This window comes from Pogoniulus pusillus, chromosome 20 (genome assembly GCF_015220805.1).
Source record: "Pogoniulus pusillus isolate bPogPus1 chromosome 20, bPogPus1.pri, whole genome shotgun sequence".
In the NCBI taxonomy this organism is placed as follows: Eukaryota; Metazoa; Chordata; class Aves; order Piciformes; family Lybiidae; genus Pogoniulus; species Pogoniulus pusillus.
Genome location: NC_087283.1, coordinates 15,367,570 through 15,374,485, shown reverse-complemented (window position 1 = coordinate 15,374,485; position 6,916 = coordinate 15,367,570). Strand labels below are relative to the sequence as shown.

The 6,916-nt window shown below is 46.7% G+C and overlaps 1 long non-coding RNA gene across 1 annotated transcript; it reads right to left on the bottom strand.

Moving 5' to 3' along the window:
* Positions 1 to 3,663: 3,663 nt before the first annotated feature.
* Positions 3,664 to 6,909, bottom strand: LOC135184505 (uncharacterized). Its single transcript, XR_010306063.1, has 2 exons — positions 5,707 to 6,909; positions 3,664 to 4,127 (listed from the first exon to the last, which is right to left on the bottom strand). It is a non-coding gene; the product is annotated as an uncharacterized LOC135184505 (long non-coding RNA).
* Between the last annotated feature and the right edge of the window lie 7 nt (positions 6,910 to 6,916).

The window sequence follows — 6,916 nt, the reverse complement described above, 5'->3', positions numbered from 1 at the left end:
TTAAACAGCTTTGTGCTGATGGAGAATGAGCAGCCCTGAAGGCTGCTGCCATGGTTTGCCCTGAAGCTCCTGGAGCCCCTTGCTGAGCTCCCAGTGAGCAGCTCCCTGTACTGTGCCTTTCCTTCGGCCACCTCGCCCACTGCGCGTCCCATTTTATGTGGTTTTCTGTCTCTGTGTCTCAACATTATCCTAGTCAGCAACGCTGGCAGAGATGTGAAAACAACTATAAATCCTATACCGTGGGTTTTGCCATGGCTGCTGGCGCACAGCGGTAAAAATGCCCGTGGAGTGCAAGGGAAACTTACACTCCAGTAACAAAGCCTATACGAATAAGCTCTTTGATCACAGTCCTGGTAAGGAGTCTCAGTGGGCACAGTGAACTGCTCTCATAGGGAAGGAGATGCAGCGACCCGTCCTCATTGCAGAAACGCCTTATTGGAACTCTGCACAGATGAGTTGATATCAAGGAGAGGGCAAGGGCCAAAGCCTCAAGCTGGAGCTAGCAGCTTGAGAGAGACCCTGATATACTTCCACCGGCCAGCTCACCCCAGAGTACATTCAGTGTATGCCGGGACTTCACTCTCTTCTAATTCATACTGAAAGTGTATTTTTTATTCCTTGCATCCCTTGAGGAGCCTTGCAAACCCATGTCCAACAGGAGGGAAAGGAGCCCAGAATGTTGATCAAGAAAGATACTTTTTCTAAACTGATAAAAATACAGAAACGTGATACTTTCTTATGCTAAACACTCTAAGTTATTAAGTAGCATTATAATGCTGTAAGTTATCTTTATGGGAATATTCAAAAGGCAGATGTAAAGACTGGAAAGTTCTTTGTGCTAAAGGCAGTTTTGTCATGAAGTGCAGATCCTCTGCCTGACTCTCACACCATTTCCTGCAGTACCTAATTGGAGCAGAGGCCAAAATGAATACTTTGCTTGGTGAACTATAGAAAAGGAAAAATACTTGCTTGTCTTTTGCAGATTATTGCATGGCCTGTATCTTTAACACCGTTATCAGTAATGATCGTTCTCCTGTAACTGGACAGAGGGATGTGTGTGTGATACCCCTATAGATTCCTCTACAATTTTGTTATAATTGAGCTAAATTCATCTTCAGTCTATTACAGTATTTTTCAAAAAGTGTCCCTAACTGCACCACTTAACGCTGTCTTTTTTAACACAAGGAAAAATGATTGATAGAAGTGCCATACACAAGCAAAAAGAAATTTAAAATCAGCATGCTTATTAGAGATGTACTAATGCTAATGCTGCTGCACATGGCATGCATGCCCATGGAACAGGCTGCGCACAGTAAAATGTGCTTCCCGGTGGAACTTTCTCTTTGTTTTCCCGTGCTCTTGGATAATATCTCAATCTAGCAAAGTGTAAACTCAGGTGTTCTGGCTAGACCTTGCCCACAGATGCACTACGGCTCTTGATGTGAAGCCTTTCCTTTCTGTGCACGGTCTCCTGCTAGAACGCCTTTGGTTTCTGCCCCTTGGTAGCCCGAATTTCAGGCTCTCTGTCCTCTCTTATGACAGAAATGTGGGATGCCAGTTACTTATTTATTTATGTAAAGCATTTGGAGGCATTAACTCAAGAACACCATAGAAACTGGGCGGGTATTGTAGTCAGGGCTTTTATTCAGGTTGTCTAATGTGCTGTGGATGCCGCCTGCCTTTGTGTGCTCCAGTCCCATGTTTATCCTGAAGATGCCTTTGTGTTCCCTATTTGACATATTTTACTGTAAATAAAGAGCGACACTGTGTTGCAGCTGTATCCACTGTGACATTTGACTCTCTGCTGAATGAGTGCATTGTGCTGTGTGCTTTGGAAACATTATCTCTTTTTAAGAAATAATCCAGACCACTACCTCTGCCAAACTTCAGCCAGACCCGTTTCTGCTGTGCCAAGGGCTGGTGAGGGTAGAGGTGCTGTGGGTACCAGGTCTCGAGACAGGTCAGTTCCTGGTTTGTGTGATCTTTCCATCTGTAGGTTTCATCAGCTTTACCTCTAATCAGATATGCTCTGTGGCCTTTTCTGGGACATTAGCATATTGCCACATTTCTCTTACATATTATGCAGCATCCTCTAATTAGGTATATGCATATGATACATTCTTTAAGGCTGTTTTCTGTCACTGGCTGCCTCACAGTTAAGGTGATCTTCCTTGTGCTGCCTTCTCATTTGATCCTTTTATGTATTGAAGATACTGCTCTTTTTGACTTCTGAAAGTTTAAAACTTTACTGAGGCTGGATTTCGTGAAACAGACTTGTTCCATTTGGTCCTCCCTTAGTCCTTGCTGAACATCCCAACTTTGATGGAGTTTTTATTTTTGCCTTTGCACAACTGTGCTATTCTTATGTAACTTCTAATTTCACACTGATTCTGAAACCCTTAAAAAAAAGTCTATATATGTAAGTATGTAGGGTTTTGCTCTCTGTATTCAGTGCCAATAAATCCATACATTATAAATACTGTCCATATTTCCTAGGCTGAACCATCAGTTTCCTCTAACACTGCCAGAGCAGAACTACCTAAGGAGACATCTATGCCAGGTCTTTGCCCTAAACATGATTGTTTTGGGAGGACTCAAGCCAAAGTGCCAATATTCTGGATGCTCGTTGCCTGACATGGATAAAATTTCCCAAGAGAGGAGAATGGTGTAACTGCTTTCCAAAGAGAAAAGAACTTGTTAATATTGCTGTGGGTGGTATCTTCCTCATAATGTCATCACACTTTATGTTCAGTGTGCATGTACAGAAAGAGCATAGCAAAATGAAACAAACACCTTAAGATAGCTGGCAGAAAAAGTGATTGTGTGTATCAGTTTTCCCCTACATGAAATGGGAGCAGATTCACACAAGCACTGGTGTCTTTGAGGAGCTTGGCAGTAAGTGGACAAGCAGGACGCAGCATGTCCTCTTGTATCAGGGCTTGATACTTCCATATCAGCCTCATGGGAAGTTTGATGGAGGAGGTGGTGGATGCTGTGAAGCTGTCAGTTACCTCCTCAGCAAATCCTATCTTCAGACAGGCCATGCTGAGCTCAGGGGTCTGCACTGCATCTCAGTATTGGTTCCCTCTCAGCACCACCAGCTGGGTTGTCTATAGTATAAGAGCTGTGTTCCTTATAATATAGGACAGTGACACCCCCAAAAGGGGTTCCAAGCAGAGAATCTGGCATCCAAATTGCCCTAGCGACCCGATGGGAGGCAGACAAGCTGCAAGAGGGCTCTTGGTCCTCTCCCATAGAGAACAGCTCTGCACTTCGACATTCTCAGCTTTGCACATTTATTGAAATCCCTCAGAACAAAAAAAGGAAAGCATCTGCAAGGAAAAAAGATTGATAATAGAATCAAAATGTACTTTCATTGCATTCTTAAACTACCATAATTAAATTAAATTATTAAATATATTTTTATTAAATTAGCACAGAGGCTGGTGTCAGTTGCCTTAAATATTTTAATAAAGCCTGTGAAGTCTTCTATTAGCACTCTTGGAATGTATCTATTTTAATGACAATGTGAGTTTAAGTTCTGGCACTGAGGAGGAAGCCTGGATGAGTGAACTCTGCATTTCTCTCGGGGACTCCCAGGGCTACAGGGCTTTCTTTGCTCAAGACTGGCTGCAGGACCGGAGACTCAGGGAAACACACAAAAACTTTCTGTACATATATTTGGAGGACATACACAAATGAGGTGTTGTGACAATAGAGCAGCAAAGCATTTAGGCACATGTGATAAAACTCTGTGGAACAGAAATGCACTTACAGAACAGGGCCTGGAGTAAATCTGTGTATTGCTGGGTTTGAAGATAATAGAGAAGGATGAATTAATAATTATATATATGTGTGCTTACATTTAAAGACATATTTATGTATGTGTTTCATTTTTTTAATGTCAAACCTGCCCTCCTACTTTCTTTAGCTATAAACTTGGTATCTTTCAACAGATGCCAGTATGGAAAGCAGTGGTTTCAAGGGTGCTTTGACAACAGGCAGGAGGTTGAACTTGAACCATTTTCATGGGAGGAGTTCAAGATGTGCAGACCAGGGCTCTTCACCTTACCAGCAGCTGCTCCCAACAAGGTAGGGTTTCGCAAATAAGCTTTCCCCCTTTTTCTCTGCAAAAGAAAAGGTAAAAAAATCCAAAACATTTAAAATTAAAATTTATATATTTCTTAATTAATTGAAAAAAGGAGAACTTGTATAAATAGTTCATTTTAATCGAGGCATTTAAAAAAGTATAGACTAAGTAGGGGCAGAGAGATGGATGGAAAAAAGTGTTTGGGGTGGCAGTGGGGCTTGGGAATTACTTGTCAGGTGGAATGTGTAAAACTAAGATTGAAATCCCCTCTTTGCTTGATTGCATGGGGATTTGAATTTGGGTCTCTGAACTCCTCTGAGAGTGCCCAACCACTGGCACATTCCGGGATGAGAATCTGTCCTGCTGAAGCTGTTCTGCTTTGTAAGAATAATTAAATATTCATTGGGCCAGTGAGAGAACAGAAACAATTTGATAGCCTGGGGATTAAGCCTCTCCAATAAGACAAGGATACAGAAGAAATTAAGTTCCTGATCAAATTCTGATGCTGAATGGGTATGAATCTGGGGTCATGCTGGCCAAATTCACCATGATCCTGGCTGTGTTTTTCAGTGTATCAGTATCATTTTTTTTTTCTTGTCAATCCCGCTTTTTTGTTTACAGAAACAGGCATCACGTTATCTTTTGTAATAGTGAATCTCCATAAGTTATTTTCATTCTTTTTTGGGGTCAGAACTGGGGCTGTGGGGCTCTAGCAATTCATCCTTATCCTGGATTAGCCTTTCTGAACCCCCAGTTTGATCCTTGGAGCAGTGGTGCAGAGGAAGTATATCCTGCTTATAGGAGTGTTACAGGAAACATTTTTTTACTGTGTGTCCAGTCTATGGTGATAATTGGGTGTCATACAGTAGGAGGGAACTGTAAACCTTTAGTATGACATTAAGAAACAAAATAATTTCTACCAGACCTTAACAAATCAGAAAATTACCACTAAACATTTATTCAAGTGCAATGCTGTGTTAAGAACCTGTACGGTTCCATAACGAATTCACTTGATCAAAAGACAAACTTATTCCTGAATTGTTTGGGGTTCTTTTGGTGCCAGGGAGCAAAATAGGAAAGAGGGGAATGTTTTCCACATGAAGACCATGATCAGGAAAGTAGTGCCTTCACACAGCACCGGCAGCCCTCTGCCTTCTCTCAGGCACGGCACCCTTCCTGCTGCCTGGGGCTGGTCTGGGTGTCCACTTCTAGGGGATGTTTTCACAGGAGCTTAAAACCACCCAACCCATGTTCCTTCCATTCCAAACACCTTCGTTTGATGTCTGGATGTACAATTGCCCAGGCTGTCATGATGGCATGGCCCCATCGTTTGTAGGGCAGAGGATACTTGGAGACAAGTTAGCTGAAGTGTTTAGCAGTGCCTGGTTCTAGATGGCAGCGGAGCGGCTGTGGAACCAACAAATCCTGTTTAGATGAGAGAAGAAACTCACGGAGCGTTTCTTTTGCACCACTGCATTCGTAACTTGGCACTGAGCGCTCCGTGGAGTAACAACTTTAAATCACTTAGGATTTTTCCAGAAGCCTCCCCAGCAGAGGCGCGGGCGACTCCAGCTCCTGTTAAATCTAACACGTTGGGAAAAGCAAAGTAAACAAACCTTCCCAGCAGCTCCTCAGCAGCAGCAGAGCGGCGAGGGTGGGGTGCGTTTGGAACCACCACAACTTTTCCACGACCGCCGAGCCGTTCGCATTCGGGAGAGATTTCACCACCTCCCCCCACCACCGATGCCGATCAAAAGCACCTCCACTCGACCCGGCTCCGCGGGGAGCGCGCCGCGGGACCGGCCGCGGAGCCGCCGCCATACGGGAGGGGGGGGCGAGGGGGAGGGGGAAGAAGGGGAGATTTGTGAGGAAAAGGGGGGGGGAGGGCAGTTCCGCGCCGCTCCGCGCTCTTCCGCGCGGCGGCGGTGAGTCCGGTCCGCGGCGGCGGTCCGCGTTTTACGGGCGGCCGCTGTATTTCCCGGGCCGTCCATGGCTCGGTGCTGTTGGCTCTCTCTCCGTCTGATCGGCGCAGGCTGCGCGGGGCTCCCTACGGGATCAGAGCGCTCCCCCGCCGGGACTCCACTCCTCACATCCTCCTGCTGGGACTCAGCTACATTTCCAGCCAAGCCTGGCTTTATTATGTGTGTCTGCACTGCAGCCCCAGCAGCAAGATCAGGAGGAGGAAAAGGAGCCAGGACAAAGAAAAGAGAGGGAGGCTGGCGAGAGCTAAAGAAAATAAAAACCCAGGGCATCAGCGGCATCAGCGGCAGCAATGAAGGCAGGAGCGGTGCCACCTTCCAGCGACTAACCCATGGAGGCAGCTAGCGGCCCCGACATCGATGCAAAGAAGCACTTACCTTGTTCCGCGAAGTGCGTGCGTGAAGGGGAAGGCGGCGGCGAACGCGGCCGGCCGCGGGTAGCTCACCCGCCCGCCTGCCCAGCTCCGCGCCACACACGGCCGGCCGCGCCGTGCCGGGGGCACCGGGCGGCCGCCCCTCGGCCCCCGCGGCCAGCATAAAACGGGACTCGTCGCCCTCCCCGGCCAGCCGCGGGGGCGAGACAGGCAGAGGCAGCCGGGGGCGAGTGGGTAGAGAGGGAGGGAGGGAGGGAGAGAGGGAGGGGGCCGAGCGCGGCCGGGGGAGGATTTAGGAAAATCGCAACAAGGTCGCACCCCCGGAGCGCCCCGGTTTGCCGGTGCTCGGCGTGGGGTTAGACGCTGAAGTCTCCCCGCGCTCCATCGCCCACCCAGACCCAGCGACCGCAGGGCTCTGCTGCTGGTTGTATTTTTTTTTCTCTTTTTTTTTTTTTAAATCTTACTTTTTTTTT